This window comes from Mixophyes fleayi, chromosome 3, assembly GCF_038048845.1.
Source record: "Mixophyes fleayi isolate aMixFle1 chromosome 3, aMixFle1.hap1, whole genome shotgun sequence".
NCBI lineage: Eukaryota > Metazoa > Chordata > Amphibia > Anura > Limnodynastidae > Mixophyes > Mixophyes fleayi.
In genome coordinates, this window is record NC_134404.1 from 226,747,364 (window position 1) to 226,770,002 (window position 22,639).

The 22,639-nt window shown below is 41.6% G+C and overlaps 1 protein-coding gene and 1 long non-coding RNA gene across 5 annotated transcripts in view; one reads left to right on the forward strand and one right to left on the reverse strand.

Annotated features, from left to right (window-relative positions):
* PHACTR2 (phosphatase and actin regulator 2) overlaps window positions 1-22,639 on the reverse strand; it is a 241,551-nt gene that overhangs the window by 128,680 nt on the left and 90,232 nt on the right. The gene's annotated exons all lie outside the window — the stretch shown is intronic.
* LOC142142896 (uncharacterized) lies at window positions 905-4,001 on the forward strand. Its single transcript, XR_012689383.1, has 3 exons — window positions 905-990; window positions 3,150-3,227; window positions 3,354-4,001. It is a non-coding gene; the product is annotated as an uncharacterized LOC142142896 (long non-coding RNA).

The window sequence follows — 22,639 nt, forward strand, 5'->3', positions numbered from 1 at the left end:
TGAACCTCGAGAAGAATGTTGTAAATGTGTGACTGCAGTTTTTATCTTTCAAATATCTTTTCAGACCAGTGGTACATCTGGTCCTACTTGGAGGATTAGTGCACAGATTCCCAATCTCCCTAAACCTGCATTACAAGAATTTCAGAAACCATGTAACAAATGTTACAGAACTCCTCACATCATTTTGCCTATCTCATTGTTTCCTATGTTGAAAAATCATGTTACTCAGTTCTTACTCTGCATTCAGGAACAACTGCACAGAACCACTTCTGCGTGCTAAATAATTCCTGATACATGATACATATGATACAACAGTCCAGATTGTCATGAAACAGTCCTGAATTTCCATGTCTGAGCACGGTGGGGTTAGCTATTTCAGGGTGTGTTACCTGTACATATGGATGTGGCTTGGTGGATCTGGCATTGGCCAGTTTTTGTCCCTGGAATGTTGGGAGACATATGTGTTTTATAAAAGTAAAATGGAAGTGAGTGATCAACCTCTAAATAAAGCATTCAATTCTATTATTCTATTAACTTCCCCAAACACATACCAGCATATTAATGTTAGGGGCATCATGTTCTTAAATATACCAGGGATGATTCCACAAACATAAAAAAAAAACAGAAAATCTCTCAGGAATTAATTGGCCAAATATTGAAAGGCCTAACTCTAATATACACTTGTACAAAAGATTGGGTACCCTGGTCAAATTGCATGTTTCATGCAAACACTACAGCAGGGGTGGCCAACCTGCGGCTCTCTGACTTTGAAATTGAGGCTCCTGGCCAGCTCGGTGATTCTCTGTGGCTGTCAGCACCCGGAGCACTGCTGATCAGGAGCCTCAGCGTGTCTGACTGCAGCCTGCATCATGTGACCTCCTCTGCATAATGCAGGGAGGTCACATTATCACTGGTATCCAATCAGGGAAGGAGAGTGTGTATTCTGCTCTCCCTCCTTCCTCTGCGCGGGCTCCAGCCTCTGTGTGACAGGTAAGAAAGGGGAATGGGGATATCTGTTGGAATTTGTGGAGGTTTGCTTGGTGTATGGGGCATGTGATGAGGCTGATTGGCATGTATGGGGTATGTGGGGAGGCTGATTGGCATGTATGGGGCATTTGGTGAGGCTGATTGGCATGTATGGGGCATGTGAGGGGGTTGATTGGCATGTGGGGAGGCTGATTGGCATGCATGGGGCAAGTGGGGAGGCTGATTGAGAGCTGGCAATTCTCCCGCATCACTAGCGAAGTAGGCAGATTAGAGCCGTCATTACGAGATTCTCAGGAATTCACGTCATTTTGGCCCCGTCCCGAGTGACATAATGCCAGGCATTGCATCAATGGAGGTGGGGCCAAAATGACGCCGTTCGCACAGCTACGCCCCCTCCACCCATACACCCCTCCTGCCCTCCAAGAACTCCCGGATGTGACCAACATAAAGTTGGCAAGTATGCACTACAGGGTATAAACTTAAGCATGACATATTTCTGCATAGTTCAGTATATTTAAAATGTATTTGCTGCATTTAGCAGACTAAAAGTAAAAGATAAAACAGTGATGTGGCATGTGTAAAACTTTGGACCACCCTTTCAGTCAGTACTTATTAACACATCTTTGGTAGAAATCACAGCTTACAAACATTTTATTGTAGACAACCAAGTGGTAAATGAAAATGTATCAAGTTGCTATTTTTTTCGGCAATTTAAAATCGCTGCAAATCGCGGGAGATAACCGGCGTTTTGAAGTTCAAAATCGCCATATGTATTAAATAGCGATTTTTAGTCAGATCTTCTAAATCGCTGTTCATCTCTCGCAATTTGCGGCAATTTCATACTCGCCCGTGTTTAGCTCAAAATCGCCATTTTCAAACCAATACTTATTTCAGATTGGCTGCAAGTTTTACATGCAAAACTTCTGCGATATTAACCTCACTGGCATAAAAAGCAAGGTACTTCCTTATTTGAGGTGATAGGGTTTTCAGGAGTTAGAGAGAGAGGAATGTTAAGTCAAGGAGAGTCTAGTTGGTGTGTACAGGAGTGAGGAATGTATGTGTTTTGATTTATCTGCCCTTGTTTGTCTTATTGTCTGTGTGTTGATTAATATTTATTTTTGTGGTGAGTTTTTTGGTGTGTTGAGTACTGTTTCCCCCCTGTCCTTGCTTGTGAGTGTATTTGTTTGTTGTTTAGTATTTCCCCTGTGTTTTATTTGTCAGTCTATTTGTTTTTTTGTTTTGTCTTCCCCTGTGTCTTTCTCAGGATGGTGAGAGGCAGGATAGGTGAGGAGGCTAGGGTCAGTGGGGAGGAGGAGAGAGAGGAGCTAGGAGGTGAGGAGGAGCAGGAGGAAGAGCCAGGCCATTCTCTGGGCAAAACTAAATACGGGTGCAATGTGCACTTTAGTTTTGCCAAAAACACAGTTTAATGAATGCATTTTGGGCAGTCTAGCTGCAAAGACTGCTTTCTCCAGGAAAAAGCAGCTGTGGAGTCAGGTGTGGGATGCGATCAATGCTGTAGGCCATACTTGCCAACTTATGGCAAGTATGATCCGGGAGCCTGCCGGGGAAGGTGGGCATGCAGGGGGCGGGGCCCCAAAAATAGCGTCATTTTGGCCTGCTCCCGTGACATAATGACGCAAATCGCGTCAAACGCCGCGATTCCTGGTGAATTGCAGCGTTTTGGACCTAATTCTGCCCACTTCACTAGAAAGTGGGCAGACCTGGGAGATTTCCACACTCTCCCCGGAGTCCGTGAGACTCAGAAATGCGGGAGTCTCCCGGACATTCCGGGAGAGATGGCAAGTATCAAAAGAAGCACTAAAATTGCAAAAAAATGCATCTTCGATATTAAACAGCAAGTGAAGGAGAAAATGGCAGAGGAGAGGCGAGGAGCTGGTGCAGCTGGAGCTGCTTGAATTAATTGAAGGGCTAAATGTTTGGGACTCCGACAGATCTATATACCTCAGGTTGGTGAGTAATGTATAATAGTGCAAAATGTTTTTATTTTTTGCTAAAACATTTATGCTGCAGCATTTAAAAGTTTGATTTTTCTTCACATTGCAAACAGAAGCCTGAACATTTTTAAATGTTTTTTATTCTGAATGTTTTTTGCACAAGAAAACAATATTAATAACAAACATTTCACATTTTTGTACACACAGCCTCTGCCCAAAAGCAGACACCCACAGCAGCACCAACAACAGCAATCACTACCCAGGAGGAGGATGACTCCTTAGAAGGTAGATCCACCTACGTTATAGTGGAGGCAAAAAAATGCTATTAATCATTTGCCTGTAATGAAAATCACCTGTAACTGCTATTATACAGGTAATGCTTATTAATGTGTTTTTTTTTTATTTTCAAAGGAACATCACAAGCACACGAATCCAGTGTCATAATTGGAGTCTGCACCACCATCCACTCCAGAGAATCCCCCACAGAGTCAAGGAGAACAGCAAACTGTCTCTAATTTAGCACAGTCCATCTGCCAGTTTAGCGAGGTGCAGGCAAATTTGGTCCAATTCCACCAGGACTCACTGAGGGGGATTGAAAAGCGACTTACCAAAGGATTTAGGCATTTGCGTAATATACAGGACCAGCAAATTAAGTTATGTACCACACAGAGCGCATAGACACTTCCTTGGTACACATCAACACTGGCATAAATAACCTAACTGGGGCAGTCCATGAGCTGTCCTCTAATTTAAATGCTATATGTGGCCAAATACTGGCATGTTTCCTGGAGCCCCCATCTTCAGGTGGTAGCAGCCATACCACTACCCCAAGCCCATCACTACTCCTATGCATAGCAGTCTGAGGATCAGGGGTGGCAGATGGCCATCCATCAGCCGGGCCAAGTCTCCAGAGCCCGCAGCCAAGAATAAAAAAAAACAAAAAACGTTTATTTGTTTTGCAGTTATGACAAAGTGTTTTTTTTTTTATTATGCAACACAGACTGTGTTATTTCTGTTTATTAAAATTTTGTTAGGAAATAAATATTTTAGTTATGCACACTGCTGTTGTTTACTTTGGTAAAATGGGTACACTTATGATATAGTTTTTATATTTCAATAATGCCTACATACTTATTTCCACTAACATATATATTAGAGATGCTCACTGATCCCCGTGTTTTGGTTTGGGTTTTGGTTTTGGATCTGGATTACCATTGTGTTTTGGTTTTGGTTTTGGTTTTGCCAAACCGTCATTGCGTGTTTTGGTTTTGTTTGGTTTGGTTTTGCTATTTTGTTTAAAAATCAATGTTTTGGGCCTAAAATAACCAAGTTTAGTGCTCCACCTGTTTCTTGGATAAGTAATGTAATTGTAATAAATTATCCAATAAACAGTTTAATTCCTGATAGGCCTTCATTAATTCGACACACAAACCAGATTGTCTTCCTCTCCATCTATGAATATTGGCAATGCAGTTATCGTCTTTGGATGTATATTACACCCTACACTTATACTTAAATATGTAAAGAAATGAACAAAGGCAGTTTGGTTTCTGTCTCTCTAGGCCCCCCTCCAGTTGTAGAAAATACAAAAAAATTCAGCCGTTATAGACTGTACAATATTAATAGAAATGGAGAAAGCCAGTTTGGTTTCTGTCTCTCTAGGCCCCCCTCCACTTGTATAAAATTCCAAAAAAATTCAGCCGTTATAGACTGTACAATATTAATTGAAATGGAGAAAGCCAGTGTGGTCTGCCACCTGCGTCATCTCTGCTTGTGTTTGGAAAGTGCAAATTGGTGCCAGAACCTCACGTGCCAGAACTGCTGCCACTGGTGCCACCCTGCTGCCACTGGCACAGGACTTACACAATCAACCGCATCCTCATCAGCGCCCTCGTCGGCTACCCAAATCTCCCCCTCATCCTCTTCTAATTCCAAAGTGTCATCCTCACTTGGTGTATCACTGGCTACATTCGGGCTGTTTTAGGCACACATCAGCAGAACTGCTGAAAGGGCCCCTCTTTATGGGTACACTAACAGAATGCTCACGATTAGACATCCCACTGTTGGATGGACTCTCCACAGGGATTGGTGTCATTTCTGATTCAGAGCAAACATTATCCTCTAATGCCTTACTGTTATCTTGCAGCTCGGCTTTGAGGCGTAACAGTAGTTGTGCACCACTTGTAGGCTCAGTAACATTTTTGGATCTGCCACTAATAGAGAAAAGTGAAGGCCTCATTCTCTCTTTGCCACTGCATGTGTAGAATGGCATGTTTGCAATTTTTTTTTTATCGGCACATAACTTTTCCTCAGTTACACTTCTTTTTCACTTCAACACGGTAAAAAATGTTTGGGTGTGTGTTTTTTTGACTGATTTCAAAAGACTGTGTAGTTTGACATCGCCTTTCCCAGATGACGTACTGGGAACACTACCATCAGGACTGGTGACAGAACCTGGTTGCTCATTCTGCTCATATGTGGACTGCTTTGAATCCATTCTGAGCCCAAAGCACTTGTAGTGCTACAAATTGTTTTAGTTACTGCTGACAAATATGACTTTTGACAGCCAGAAAAATTTATGCAAAAGAATGGGGGACACCTCAAAAGCACTTCGGAGTGCTAAATATTATTTTTTTAGACTGCTGACAAACAGGACTTTTGACAGCCAGAAATATTAATGCAAAAGAATGGGGACAGCCCAAAAGCACTTGGGAGTGCTAAATATTATTTTTTGAGACTGCTGAGAAACAGGACTTTTGACAGCCAGAAATATTAATGCAAAAGAATGGGGGACACCCCAAAAGCACTTGGAGTGCAAAAAGTTAACCAGATAGTGCTGTTAGATAAGACTTTCAGCACCAGAAAAATTGTTGTTTTACACTGGACATGGGACACTCCAAAGCACTTGTAGTGCCAAATATTGGGAAAAAAAGACTCCTCTATCCTCCTCTCTTCTCTTCTCTATCAATTGTTATCAGAATTGTTATCAGAATTGGATGAAGAATAAGGTATATTCTCTGTCCCTGCTCTAATCAGCCTGTGAATACACCCTGCCCTGTCCCTCTGTCAAATGGCGATGGATTGCTGTGGAGGCGGGTATTTAAAATGTTCAATTATCGCGAGAACCGAGCCCCGAGATACGATGACATCACAATGATGTTTGGCCTCGATTTGGAATCCGAGCGGGTACTCGGATACCCTAAATTCGGTAGGATTCGGTTCTCGGGGAACCGAGCCCGTCCATCTATAATATATATACCCATAAATTAAGGCTATTGGTATTTGCCAAAAAAGGCACGTGTGTATGTTGCTCATAATGATGTTGGTGTTACAATAATAGTATAATAGTATATAAAAACAAGGTTACTGGTAATGACACAATAATTACACTTACTTTAAAACCATTCTCACCTGAAAAATAATTATTGAAGATCCTCTATAAACTCCCCCCTCCCCTGTATTATGAACATCAGCTGTTGGAATGAGCTCACCTGCTTCCTTACTGTATATTGCTGGTGTTAGGGATATACTTGGGTTTAGGGCCAAATCATGCAGCACACAGCACCACACCATATCAGCCACCTTACCTGGGAAGCACACCACCTGATGTATCAAGGCACATGAATGTGGACTTCTAAAGGCCAAAGGTAAGTCCTCTATGTCCTCTATGACAAAGGTATCATAAACCAGGGTTGACACCCATATCAAAAGTCACTTACAATTAAACATAAATATATATAGATGATTGTAACCTCACATAAAAACACCACCAAACACACAAAAAACCCAAAAACATGTCCTGCACAGTCTAAGAGGAGCCAGGTAGCTTTGGTTGTTCCTCTCTCCCTGTTGGTGCTGACTCCATAGTAAGATGTTGCTATAATACAAACAAAAAGACTTTTCCAAGCATTTTCAAGCACCCTCAGAGTAAAGGGCATTTGGGTCCCTATTTATAGCCATTAATAGCCTGCATAGACCATTGGCTGAGGTGTTTGCTAATCACACCTATAAAATTATGCATCTTGTAGTGCAACAAAAATGTAATTTAAAAGTTGACCCCATCTGGAACTATTGTTACAAGTGTATAAGTGTTGTCACATCATATGAATATTATTATTGGCCGACTGTTGATTAAATTGTGAAAATAAAAAATTGTACCAAAAAAGTCTTAGGTATATTCTATAGTTAAATATGGCCCAATAATTTATTCTTAAAATAAATTGTCTCCCGTAAGAAAATTCTAAATCATTTTTGTACCTCTACAACAAAAAAGATGATTTTTTTAAAACTTTCATTGTGGCTCCTGTTATATTACCATTGCCCTGCAGTGTAACAGTGATATGTTTGCCTATAGAAAGCAGTGTGTTGTATCTGGCAATTTTGATTTCAAACTCAGACAAGTTTGCAAAATCGCAGTTTCATACATTTGGCGATTTGTATAACTAGAGTGGCAAAAAATCGGGACCTTGGTCTGTAGCGATTTTCAAAACGGCGATTTTGAAAGAAACACTTCTTCGGTGATTTTATATCAAATCACTGGTTAATAAGTCAGCAATTTTAAACTCACCTGAGAAAATCGATGGAAATTCAAAATCGCAGCTTGATACATTTAGCCCCAGGAGTCTTTTTGTTCTTTCTTTAGAAATTTATCCCACTCTTTCTTTTAGAAATCTTCAAACTCACATACATTCTTAGATTCTCTTGCATACGTAGCATGTCTCAGATCTCCTCACAAACCATTTTAATCATAATCAAGTCCTGTTTCAGCCTCGCTGCACTTGCTCGGAGATGATAGTGGGTGCAGATAGTGGCGGAGATACCTCCATTCAGGGAATGCAGCAGCTATGAGCCCCCCCTCATCTCCAGACCCTGTAATTCCTATACCCCTTGCAAGAGCTGTAGTTCTGCTATTGTACGTACCTCATGCAGGACCAGCGCTACCACTATTCACACCTAGACGTTTAAGCGGGGCCTAAAACACGGATACTAGCACAGATAATGTCCCTCATTTAGTGTTCTTATTAAATTAATGGTTGATTTTGAGGTATGGTTTGGATCGTTGTATTGCTGAAGTACCCAACCTCGTTTCAGCTTCAGTTCTTCACCGACTCTGCATCTATGAACTTTGCTATTTAGTTGAATTCATTCTACCTTACGCCTGGAAAATATTTCCTGTAACACTTGCTGCCGCACAGCCCCAAAGCATAGTAGGTCCATCCCTATGCTTAAAGGCAAGATGTTATTTTCTTCAAATTTTTAATTTGGTATTGTGACAACTTGAGGGTATATGAGGCTATCTGTCACGAATCAATGCAGGAATACAGCTAAGGAGCCATGAAGAAGGTGAAAAAACATTCAAAGTTTATTGCTGAAGAGTATGAACAGATGATGTAATAATGAGCTTGCAGTAATTACCAGGTATACAGCAGTTGCAGGTAAACAGGAGGTGTGGAAAGATTCCAGGCAGCAAGTACAGGGAAATGCAAACCAGGTTCACAGATGAAACAGGTCAACGGAATGTATGTAGAGATCTCAAGCAGCATAAACCCAGGAGCACAGCAGGAGGAAGTGACCACAGAGTGTAACATCAATAACTAGCAATGAATGCTGGGAGAGACAGGTATACATAGGGGAAATGAGAACACACCCAGGTGCATGGGATAATGGGTGAACAGGTTAACCCCTAATGTAAACAAGAAAGGCACAATAGCAACACCTCTGGTAATCAGAGATACTGCTGCAATACAATAATAAGGACAAAAGGCAGGAGCTGCCAGGCAAAGCAGCATGTAATGCCTAACCTTGCAGGCAGATCCTGACACTATCTGTGCGTATTAACTAGTGCATGTGGTGCTATATGGACATATTGGTTACATACTGGAATATCAGGGTATTGGGTTGTATATTGGCTATATGGGGGTATATGAGGCTATATGAAGGCTTATAAAGGAACATCTGGGTATGGTATTTCATTTGTCACACTGTGCATGTTAAATATACACATTTTCACAAAAAAAGTATATAATTTTTTACCATAGACTATATTCTAATTATTATTATCTATGTTGCAATAAATATTTCTTCATGTAGGCATGTCATGTATATTTTTTTTTGCAATAAAGTGCAGCATGTAGTTCTATTTTTGCATTAATAACATCCTAATGTAAAATGTTGGCAGTTTACATTGTATGTGATAAAGCATTGGTAAATTGATTTTGCCATGTGTGGTATACATATTTCATTTTTGCTTCCTTGGCATTGTTCATTTAACTGTTTGGGGCTAATTTAATATATTAATTTTGCAGCATATGGAGCTAAAGTAAAATGTTGGAGCTACAATTTAACCCCTGTGGAGCTCTAACCTAGGGGTCTATCATTGTGGTGGTAATGTTGATTTTCAATCGTCACTTATCGCGGTTATAGAAAATGACTTATTGGTTCTATTTATCAAAAAATATCGCCAGAGCAGATGAGCGAAACTCACTTACCTCAGCTTTACTGACCTGAAGCCGTAAGAGTTAACTTACTGCTTTGTCGGTTAGTATAAGGGGAAGTGAGAAAGCTCAGATTTATTCTCTAAGATCTTACTGCAAACAACATTTTGAACTTGGCAGGTTTGTAAGTATAAATACATCCTTTTCACCATACCACAAGTGAAGAAAAGTGAACTTTTTTTGTCATATTATAGCACACTAATTTTCTGCAGCGTTCCACCTTAGCAAATGAAGGTTCAACTAAAAAGAGAAACTTAAATTGCATATTCCCTTTGAAACCCTAAAGTAGATAGTTACCAATGCCTGACGGACTTCACAGAGACTTAAAGCTTTCACATTTTCCTCTGTAATGAGAGTCAGACTTGTAAGTAATCAACCACATGTGTTGGCAGCCCAAGTTTATCACCTCCAATAATTTTAAAGAGGTAGTCACCCTTTGTTTAACATGTGTGCTGATTTTTTTACATCACTGCTCCTTTTATTTTATTTTTACCACAAAATAATAATTGTTGCTAGAGAAAATGAATAGGGTATTTTATAAATCACAGCAAAATGTCTGTTTGTTCATGTCACAAATAACTATGTAGAGAGCTCTGCAATGTGTCGCAGCAACAGACTCCATTTTGGGTGCAAACGGAAAACAAAGATCATTCAAATAGCTGAAATTATATTATTTGCACTCATGCACTAGCAATATCATCATCATCAACATTTATTTATATAGCGCCAGCAAATTCCGTAGCGCTTTACAATTGGGAACAAACATTAATAAAATAATACTGGGTAATACAGACAGACAGAGAGGTAAGAGAACCCTGCTCGCAAGCTTACAATCTATAGGACAATAGGAGTTAGAAACACAAGGGCATGTGCTACATCATATTGCACAATGGACCAGCCAGACTGCAAAGGTAAAAGTACTGAGTGGGCTGTGTGTGTGGCAATGTTGGTCAGAGGGTTGTTGTCTTGCGTTAGCTGTGTAGAGGATGGTAATAGGGTAATCTAGGGAAATTAAGATGGTGGTTGAGGAATATCATAACCTTGTCTGAAGAGGTGGGTTTTCAATGAACGCTTGAAGGTTTGAAGACTAGAGGAAAGTCTTACTGTGCGAGGGAGGGAATTCCACAAAGTGGGTGCAGCCCGGAAAAAATCCTGTAACCGAGAATGAAAGGATGTGATGTGAGTGGAAGAGAGACGTAGATCTTGTGCAGAACGGAGGTGTCGAGTTGGGAGATATTTTGAGACAAGTGAGGAAATGTATGTCGGTGCAATTTTGTTGATGGCCTTATATGTTAGTAGAAGAATTTTATATTGGATTCGTTGAAATACAGGCAGCCAATGTAGAAACTGACAGAGTGGCTCAGCAGAGGAATAACGGTTTGCAAGGAAAATCAATCTAGCCGCTGCGTGCAAAATAGATTGTAGGGGTTCAAGTCTGACTTTGGGAAGACCAGTAAGGAGGGAATTGCAATAGTCGATGCGGGAGATGATGAGTACATGAATTAATATTTTTGCGGTGTCTTGTGTCAGATATGTGCCTATTCTGAAAATGTTCTTTAGATGTATGTAACATGATTTAGATATAGAGTTGATGTGGGGAATAAACGACAGTTGTGAGTCAAGGATTACACCTAGGCAATGAGTTTGCGGGGTTTGATTTATGGGCATGTTGTCAACAGAAATAGAAATGTCAGGCAGGAAACTTCTGTTTTTGGGTGGTATTATTATTAATTCAGGTTTTTGAAAGATTGAGTTTGAGTTGGCGAGAAGACATCCAAGATGAAGTCAGTAACGCGAGACAACACAGATGGTGAAAGATCAGGAGAGGATAGATAGATTTGTGTATCATCCGCATAGAGATGATACTGAAATCCAAAGGAGCTTATTAGTTTTCCAAGAGAAGTGGTGTAGATAGAAATAGCAGAGGACCTAGGACTGTGCCTTGTGGTACTCCAACTGATAAAGAAAGCGGAACAGAGGTGGATCCAGAGAAATAAACACTGAAAGAGCAATTAGATAGGTAGTATGAGAACCAGGATAGGACAGTGCCTTCAAGACCTAGGGATTGTAGCGTTTGTATGAGGAGAGAGTGGTCAACAGTGTCAAATGCAGCAGAGAGATCCAGGAGAATTAGAAGAGAGTAATGGCTATTATTTTTGCTGTGATCAAATCATTGACAACCTTGGTCAGCGCAGTCTCTGTGGAGTGTTGAGAGCGAAAGCCTGACTGAAGAGGATCCAATAGGTTGTTTGCTGTAAGAAAGTGTGTGAGGCGAGTGGAGGCAATTCTCACGAGAAGCTTGGAGGGGCATGGGAGCTGGGGTGGTAATTTACGAGAGAGTTAGAGTCAGAATTCTGTTTTTTTAAAATGGGAGTAATCACTGCATGCTTGAATAGTGATGGAAAAATACCAGTAGAAAGAGATAGATTACAGATTTTAGTTAGAGGGGGAATGAGCACAGGAGACAGGGACATACCAATTTGTCAGGGAATGGGATAAAGAGGACAGGAGGTAGAGTAGGAAGATGAGAAGAGAGCAGAAACTTCTTCTTCATTTGTGGGATCAAATAAAGAGAGAGTGTCAGAGGGTGCTACAAAGGAATTGAGATGATTGCTTGTCGAGGGAGATGATATCATTTCAAGTCTGATCTTGTCAATTTTGACCTTGAAATAGTTACTGTAGTGTGCCACGGTTGGCAACGGATTCTATGCGAAGTATGTAGTGTCGCTGGAGCCACTTGATCCAGGGCATTTGCTAGGGTTTGATGAAAATGGGGTACTGCCCGATCAGGGGAGGAGAATGTAGAAATTGGGGAGAGAAGGTGTTGGAGAGAGGTGGAAAACTGTTGAAAATCAATAGAGTTGAAATTCCTGCGGTTGTGAGGAGGCTTGGAAGAGTTTGACACTAGGGAGAGTAAAGAACTGGGGGTGAGCAAGTACCTAATAAGGTGATGGTCCAAGAGGGGGTAAGGAGTGTTAAGGAAATGAGATACTGAGCATAGTCTAGAGAAAACAATATCAAGTATCAAGTGAATTTAATATGATGGTGTAATCTGTCTACATAATAATAATATCAGGTTACATATTTAGTGGAACACAGTAGTTAGAAAACTGCCTAAAAGAACAACTTCACCCATAAATAATGTTATAATTAATAATGATTTCAATCTAGTATTTACTGTTCCCTAACTTGCAGGCCAAGATGGGGTCTGCTGGCTGTGGAGCCCATTTATCAATGTAGTTTCTGCATAAAATACCGTTTTCGGGAGACAACCGCAATATCGAGGATTAGAGTTATTTAACCGATATCTGCTGCGGCCCCACAGACTACATGTGCAAAACCAATCCCCATAGGTTTCTATGGAGACTGCGGTTTTGCCTGATTTATCTTAAAATGGCGTTAGCCATTGAAGCCTATGGGAAGAGCATTGCGGTAGAGGGATCTTCGGATCCCTCACCGCAGCTTACCTGCTCTCTCCCATGGTCACTATTGCAAGTATGTCACTGCGTATGAGTGACCTAAGGTTGCCATAGTGAGTGGAGAGAACGGGAGTTTTAAGGTAGTGATATCATCACCGGTTCAGCCTGCTATTGGAATGTGCTTTCACAGGATGATTTTTTTAATTAAATGGGGTGCAAAAATCCTCTGTCATTATTGTGATGACAGATGATAATTAATGGGGCAATAAATTAACCCCGTTAATATGTAAATATGCCCCTGTGACATATGCTGTAGTAAACAGAAGCAAAAAAAGAAGTATACAATGAATCTAATATGTCTTGGCAGCTGTTCCAATCCTAATTGCCTACTTTACACATTTTATCTTCCACTCTTCATTACAACGTTCTTACTTTCATAAACCGATCTTCAGCCCTTTCTAAGCCTCTCAGACTTTTCATGTTCTCCTCTCCACTTTCTCAAGAATTAGATGGCATATGGACATTTTAGATGATATAATAGTCGATTCTCATCCATCGACCGGTTTCTTTGACTAAAGTGGATTTTCTTAGGTTTACTCGTATGTGCACTCTAGTTAGAATTGTGGTCCCATGAGATGGTTAACGACATTCTGTGATGTCCCTAATGGTCTCCTTAGGAAAAATATCACAAAGGTCACAGAAGTGCATGCATTTTGCTTATTTGTCTGTGCAAAGTAATTTGCCGTGTTCTGGTGAAAACTGATATGGAAGAATTTGATATAGCTTTATAAATATACAAATAGCTAAACACAAATAAACATACCACATTTAAGACAGAAAGAGCGTTCAGACACGAGCATTCACTTCAGACTTTCAGAGATTTTAGTTAACACTGCCGGCGAATGCAGAAAGCACAGATGCACATGCATGGCTAAAGTCTGCGCATGTGCACAGGATTTAACCTGGATCAAGCAAAGCCTTTCTGACTTCATGGACCACATATGAACTGGTAAGCTAATGCCATCCTGAGAAGACCATCCTGCTTTTAGTTGCTTCATAAACTACTAACATTGCAGTCCCCATAGAGCTCTATGTGGTTAATGCAGGAGAAATATATGATTTCTTAGGCATTAACCCCTTCACAAATTGTGTAGGCCATCCTCAGAAGAAAACAGCTGTTTTCTCTGGGTTTATGGCTGATCACAGTTTTGTAAATAGACCCCTTAATGTTATATAGTATGGATGACCATATATTATTGAAGCCAACTAGGCAGTTTTCAAATCCAATGGATGCCTTTACCCATACAGGCTCAAACAAGGTGGAATATGAAAGAAAGTGCTGCACAAGCACAGAAACGCATCAAGGCTAATGCTAAGGACTGACATAACTTTCAAATTATAAGAAATAGAGGTGCTGATTCCTCACTGCTGTGTAATATAAATCTGTTAAAAGACTCCTCAAGTGGTACATCGAAATTCCGCTATTGGAAACTGTTCACTGCATTATAAGATCTTAAACGTAAGACTCCACCTCCGCACAAGCTGGCTGGTATGACTCCTCGGGCTGGAATGAGAGACTGAGCGTGGCACCGTGTGTGTGTGTTGAGATTGTTGTGTTTTAGAACTTAAAGCCGATCACTCTGTAGTTATATACAATGCTAAGTACTTTCTCATCACTGATGTGCTACAATGTAGCATTTGGAGCTCTGTCCTATTTTATTGATACCTTAAAGAGATACCATTTATAGAAGGAGGCTATATAAAACATTTGAACTACCTGTTCACGACACTGATTGGATCAGATGTGCATATACCTCATTTATTATTAAGCCTGTTTATTGTGAATACAACTGTTTTATATAGGTTTATATGTGTAAATTATAATAAATAATATGTTGGTATTGACAAAGAAATGCAACTACCATTATTCTATACGAATCAGTTATTAATTATGACTGGTTAGCCAGAGCAGTCACATTTGTATATATGGAATATGGAAGGAAAAATGGAAAGGAGGATTTGAGTTCAACAGAGAGCTCATTCACACCAATGCAGTTGTATTGCACGTGTATAGCTGTTTGCAGCCTGAAAACCACATAATATTTAAAATACATTAATGTTAATCGAGTTTACACTTGTGTGTCAAAGTACAGGAGCCCAGTGATGTGTTCAAAAACAGTTGCATGCTGCAGTTAACATGCCATTTTACATTAAAAGAACAGAATAGAGTCCTGTTCAAAATCAACAACACATACAAAATACATGGTCTTTTATAGATTCATTTATTTGTAACACAAAACGCATTGGTAGCAACAAGCCCTAAAGCGTAACAGTTGTGAGGTATGCATAGTTAAGCAATTTAAGGTTTACAGCAGACAAGGAGCATTAGAATTTTTAATATCAGGAAATACATACCCAAGAAAAAGAAATAATTCAGATTAAGGGGGGGGGGGGGGGATTAATTTAAAATGTGACTACAGAGAGAACCATGGACCCTAAGAACCCTTACCCACTCTAGGTATTAGAATGGCACCCATTTTTCCAATGAACCCCATACCCATAGAATACGACAAAGTTTGCATTACAACATCATTTTTAAACATGACACACTCCACTGAATGCATTGAAACTCTAAGGGGTATATTTACTAAACTGCGGGATTGAAAAAGTGGGGATGTTGCCTATAGCAACCAATCAGATTCTAGCTGTCATTTTGTAGAATGTACTAAATAAATGAAAGCTAGAATCTGATTGGTTGCTATAGGCAACATCCCCACTTTTTCAAAACCGCAGTTTAGTAAATCTAGCCCTAAGTCTAGTTACTAGTTAGAGAATTTGCCGACCAATCTGTTATTTACAACAATTGTACCTACGACTGATGGTCCGACCAGTTGGGTCGATTCATGCATACACACTAAACAAAATTTACCTTCATCTAGTCCTATAGTCGTTTAGAGAATAACAGTACAATGTGCATTCATTCAGTCCTGTCACACTGATTAACCGCCTTATTATGGCTATCCACATGTCATAACGAATTTCGCTTCTGTGACTCTGAAACTAAATATTCAGTCTCAGAACAAACAAACAAAATATTTCATCTACAGCACTCTTTTCAGTTAGTCACCAGGACATGTTCATTGCCAGCATTGGCTGAAAGGACTATGTGGTATATTTACCAAGCTGTGGGTTTAAAAAGTGGAAATGTTGCCTATAGCAACTAATCAGATTCTAGTTATCATTTATTTAGTCTTTTATAAGGCAGACTAATTGTATAGGATTATTGTACTTGTACAATGGAAGAGATAAGCTGAAATCTCATCCTTTATATAAAGGATAAATTTTCAGTTAACACTTCAAACAGCGGAATGATTAAGCATTAACACCACTGTCAGCCCAGCAGGAGATATGTACTCTGCTTGTACTTTTCTGTTGTAATTATCTGCTTTACAGATGTATCAAAAGATCAGTTATTTTTAAAGAACACATTTTAAATCTAACAACAAACAAATAAGGTTTGATCAAATCTCAGTACACTTGAATTATGGTACTTTGGCTCAGGTGCAGAATATCCTAAAATGTGGGATACTTTCTGCCAACATTCTGCTTATGCTTTATAATTACATCTTTCGTGCATCACTTGTCCAAAATGTCAACCTACTGGCCAAGAAGAAAGGGATTATCTAGTGTCATTTTTATGCAATTCTCTTAACTACTGGAACAGAACAGAAGCATGAAACAAAAAGTATAACAACCCTCTATTCTGACTCTCTAATACCCCATTCACACTGCCTCAAAACCCAGGTTTGTTTGTTTGTTTGTTTTTTTTTTTCAAAAACCCGGGTTGAGGCTCAGTGTGAACGAGTCCAGGGTCATCTACCCGGGTCGGCTGACCCGGGAATTAGACCCAGTGGAGGGTTATTCCAGTGTCCAACCCGGGTAGCCTCCAGTCTGAACGGTGAGAGACAGGTTTTTCAAGCCAGGTCTCACCGAAACCTATTGTAAAGTTAGAAAAAAAAAAAAAACATCACAAGAGGAGCCAATCAAAGCTCTTCTTGAGATGTTGCCAGGAAGACCCGGGCAGACCCGTATTCAGTGTGAACACAGTCTACCCGGGAATTTGCCGGGGTGTCCTGCACTGTCACCCAGCAATATCCTGGGTTCATGAACCTGGGATATTGCCAGGGCATCAGTGTGAAAGTGGTATAAGTAAACCAAAGCCTGGATAAAATACCAGACATTAAGGGACCTATCTATTAAGCCTTAAACCATGCAGAACAGGCTGTTTCAGTATGGTTTATGCATAATTTAGTAGCATAGCAATTTAACAAAACCCTTAACACAGGCAATATCATAGGCAGGGTAGCCAAGACGGGGGAAAAGGGTGGCGGGTACTAATTACACACACAGCATGGCACATTGAGATGAAGAAGGGGGGCCACATGACACAGTGATGGGGAGGGGGCAGCATGGCACAGAGTGAAAAAGGGGGGCAGAATAGCACAGTGTGATGAATAGGGCCAGGTGAAGGGGGAGAAGCAGCATGGAAGCATGTGATTGCACAGGGGGCTTGTGGCAATGAGGTCTCTTTATTAAATGGGACAATTAATTATTTAATGGCAGTGATGGTTGTGGGAAATAGGTATATATTTATTAAATATAAATACTATTAATTTATTGCTGGGGTTGTTTTGAGGCAGGGGAATAGGTTTATTTATTAAATGGGAATACTATTATTTTAAGGAGGAAGGCCTAATTATTAATCGTGGGCGCTATTGATTTAACAGGGCTGGTTGAAATTTTCTAAATGCACCCATTTTTTCCCATATAGGGCCCCCAACATTCCAGGACCCAGACAATCTGCAACTAAAAAAACCAGTGACAAGAACAGATAGGAGAGAGCAGGAAAATCTGTTTTAGGTTGTGATTCTAGTGGGACCATCCCAATTTTTGGTGAGTGTTCTGCCCAATGTAAAGGGCAGGCCAAGTCTGTATACTCTCTATGTACACACTGCATTCTTTATATACTACACTATGGTGCTAGATGGTGCTAGATGTCCTTTGTGTCTCCTACAGCAATGCAGGTTATTTGCTGTAGGAGAGTGGGCTAGCGCTTTTCACCTGCTAGCCATGCCTCAATGATGCATAGCCACGCCCCCAATTGCACGACCACTCTTACTGCGGCGCAATATTTTTTACCATGCTCAACTATGAGGAGGGCCCCATGAAGTTGCTGTACCGGGGCCCTGAATTCCTCTTGGCAGCCCTGATCATAGGTATCTCCTGCATTAGGCTAAGTATCACATTATACAGAAGTACCCACAGTTCTCAATGGGGACTGCGGTCTGGGCAAATTTATCAAGCTCTGAAAAGCTAGGAGTTGCCACTGTGTCTTATAGGGAGAGCATCGGAAGAGAGGTATCTCTGGATCCTTCTCCAGCAGGCTTTGTAATCTCCCTTCCATTAAATACCAAAAATGACACTGCACCTAAGGTTGCGCATGCGCATTAAAGACCCCAGGTCAGATCCCAGAATTGTTGATATAGTAAGGACATCACGGGGCAGCCTCTTTTGGGCTGCGTTACACTTATTAACTTGTTTTACACGTTGGGGTGGGGGAGCAGATGGAATGGGGCCATTAATAAATAGGCCCCTAGGTATCTCTATAACTAACTACATAAATGAAGGGTTATAAATCCTGGTTTTATGTACTTATTTTCCTATCTGTTTCCTTTTGACCTATTTAATGGGGAAGGGGGGGTGGACGCATACTTACAAATATTCTAACACAGTCAATTGAATTCCCCCCTTAATATGTGTATGGTACAAACACATTGATGCTGTTAAGAATTCATATTTAATAATACAGAATTTATTTCTTGTCATTGTCGTAGTAATATGGGTTAGCAGCAGTTGCACCTTATCACTGTCAGCCCAAGAGCCAATGTGCCACATAGGTTTAGGAGGTAAAGAGAAAAGAAATAAGGAAGAAGACAATGAGGGGCAGGGCCGCCATCAGGGGGGTATGGGGGGTACTGTTGTACCGGGCCCGGGCTCACCAGGGGGCCCGGTACAACAGCGCAGCACAGACTTCCCTGGGGCCCCGCTGGTCTCCGCTACTCTGTCTTCAGCCTGGCTGTCACTCTCAGATCACATGATCGCAGGGGGAATGATTCCTCCACCCCTGTGATCGCATCCTGGTGCCTGGCTGTCATGGTGACAGCCAGGCTGAAGACAGAGTAGCGGAGACCAGCGGGGCCCCAGGTAAGTATGTGTTGCTGTTGCTCATGGGGAGGACTCATGGGGGAGGGGGCGCTCATGGGGAGGAGGGGCCCAGGGGAAACACGGGGGGCCCGTACTGGGCCCCATGATTTCTGAAGGCGGCCCTGATGAGGGGGCGGACAAAAGACAAATAGCAGTTCTCATAGTGCGCTCAAAACGCTAAGCAGAGAAACGTTTGTGGACAATGTAAGTATGATGTATATATATAGATTGTAAGACAGCAATAGAAATCTTGTGTGATGGCAAGCGAAGATCAGAAATTGCAGCATATACTAATTGCAGAATTTCTAGCACTCTTTAGTGGCCAGTGTTTGTAATGATTCAGTTTGTTTAGTATTCTCAGAAGGTATACATATGTTTTATAATCAGTCATCGAAATGAGCTGGTATATGGGGGTATGCATACCGCCACTTCTCCTACTGCCTTCTTTATAACAGTATCAAATTCCATTCACTTACATTTTCCATCCTGCACCTTCTAAATTTCCAATTTAGCCACTTGTTAGAATCTCTATACAACTAATATCTGTTACATAGTTTCAACCACTAAGTAAGCATGGAGGTTTTGGTATCTCCAGATATGAAATCGACTATTAACTGCAATGTAAGATATTTAATGGAAATTCCTTAAGCCCATATTCACAAATGTCTAAAATCAGTTTTCAGACTAATATCTGTTAAATGATAAAATTAATCTTAACACTAATAATAACATTAACCACCACAATTAGGGTCTGGTTCATCAAGGAAAGAGACGTGCCATATTCTTGTAAAATCACTCTGCGCACGCCTGGAACCAGACTATATGCTAAAGCGTCCAATTTATCTTCGAGCACAAAGGACCCTTTTTACAGCTTACGATTTCATGGGCGGAATGGGGAGGGGAATGGGCGTATGCACGTAGTCAATGTACAGTAAGGGCGTGTTAAGCTCGAGTGATCACACCATCATCATCATCACCATTTATTTATATAGCGCCACTGATTCCGCAGCGCTGTACAGAGAACTCATTCACATCAGTCCCTGCCCTATTGGAGCTTACAGTCTAAATTCCCTAATATACAAACACACAGACAGACAGACAGAGAGGGAGAGACTAGGGTCAATTATGATAGCAGCCAATTAACCTACTAGAATGTTTTGGAGTGTGGGAGGAAACCGGAGTACCCGGAGGAAACCCATGCAAACACGGGGAGAACATACAAACTCCACACAGATAAGGTCATGGTCGGGAATTGAACTCATGACCCCAGCGCTGTGAAGCAGAAGTGCTAACCACTTAGCCACCATGCTGCCCTATTCAAGTTTTGGGCATCTCTAAGATTTTCTATCATATCACTTCCACCAGCTACAGGTTAGGTGTAAGTGCTGAGTGACAGCAATGACTCTCACCTATACATGCTAGAACATGTGTTTGAAATTAGGAGCAACTGTAAAAATGCATTTTATGTACAGTAGACATTAATAACATCATGACACATGTATCTCATGGGAAAACATGATTTTTTTATTTAAAAAAAAAAAAAAGATATATAATGTTTTTAAAGTTTGTATTACCCTTAATTACTATATTATTAACAGGTGATAATCATTGAATACTTTTACGTTTCTTTGTGTGCGTTCTGCTGGGACTTTAGATTCCACATATGTATTAGACGTATCTTGCAGTGTCTTGTGTCTGTTACCTAGGCCCGTATTCAACAAGAGATATTTCTTCAGATCTCCTTGTAGTTGATTATGACCGTGCAAATGCCCCATTTATGTGCATTTTAAAACGCAATTACGTTAGTTTTGCATGCCTTAATGAATCAGGCCCTTATTGAATAAAGTGTTAAATAGATCAGTGTTTCATAGTGTTACGAGCCGCGGCTCCACGACGGGCCGCCGCGGCTCGCTTCCGGCTCTCTCAGACGCCCCGGCCGTCTCCATGACGACCGGGGTCTCACTTCCGCCGCTGACGTCCCGGTTGCCTAGGCAACAACCGGGACGCTGTAATCCGGAGGCCGCAGCGCCCGGCCAGCGGTCTGACACCCGGGCGCAGGCGCGCAGAAAAAGGTAACTTCTTGTTTTGTTTTTTGTGCATAGATTCTGTGTTGGAGTCTTGGCTAGGAAGTTACCATACCTGGCTCTGATAGAATTTATTATTCTGTTCTCCTATTTCTGTATGGCCTATTCTCTGAGATTAGTGCAGTAGGGAGGGGTCTCACTGGCACTCACTCCTATTGGCTCCCCTTGCTACTTAAGGCAGTGAGGACAGAGCCTCATTGCCAGTTATAGCTTCCTGTTTAGCTAGGCTCCTGTTCCTGTTTCCCTGCTCCTGTGTTTACTCTATTATTGGATTTCCTGTGTATGACCCCTGGCTTGTTTTTGGACTTCGTTGTATTGCCTGTGACCCCTGACTACGGCTTGTTTTCTGATATCCCTGTCTGCTGCCGGCCCTTGACCTTTTGCCTGGACCTCACATCGCTGTGTTCTACCACGCTGCCTCTGGGTTCTCCCCAGTCAGTGCACACTACACGACCCTCCGTTTGTCTGCAGCCAAGTCTGTCCCCACCACTAGGGGCTCCAGTGAACACCAGACATCGGAGTAGATTCCGGGTTCTGTCGTGCTGACTGAAGGAGTTCCTAACATTATAACTGGCCCAAATAAATAATACGATCCTGTTCTCCACTGATGGAACCCAGTCCAGCTCAGGTCCTAGCAGGGCAGATCCAAGTCGTCTCGCAGATGGTTCAGGATCTTTCACTCAGGCTTTCTGCTCAAGAAGAAGCCGCCAAGGCCTCACAAGCAACTCCGGCACCTGAGCCAAAGTTAAATCTTCCGGACCGGTTCTCTGGAGATAGAACCTTATTCCGAAATTTTAAGGAGGGCTGTAAGCTGTATTTTCGTCTCAGGCCCCGCTCCTCGGGCTCGGAGCAACAGAGGGTCGGCATTGTCATCTCCTTACTCCAAGGCGATCCCCAATCCTGGGCGTTCAGTCTGACTCCTGTGGATCCAGCTCTACAGTCCGTAGACGCCTTCTTCAACGCACTTGGTCTCTTATATGATGACCCAGATAGGGTGGCCTCGGCTGAGTCCCACCTAAGAGCGCTGAAACAGGGGAGGCGGACAGCGGAAGAATATTGTGCCGAGTTCCGACGTTGGTCGGTCGACAGTCAGTGGAATGACCCCGCACTACGGAGTCAGTTCCGGCTTGGGCTCTCGGAGCAGATAAAGGACTCCTTAGTCCAATATCCTTCATCATCTTCCTTGGAGGCCTTAATGCAACTAGTTATTAAAATTGACCGCAGGATCAAGGAAAGAAGGTCCGAAAAGGAGGCCGCCTCACCATCCTGGCCCTCTCCAGCCGTCTACTCTGTTCCTCAGGATTTACCGGAGCCCATGCAGTTAGGGGCTTATCGCCTGTCCCCTGAGGAGAAATCCAGGCGCCGGTCACTGGGGCTATGTCTCTATTGTGGCAATAAAGGCCATCTCCTGCGTAGCTGCCCTAACAAGGCGGGAA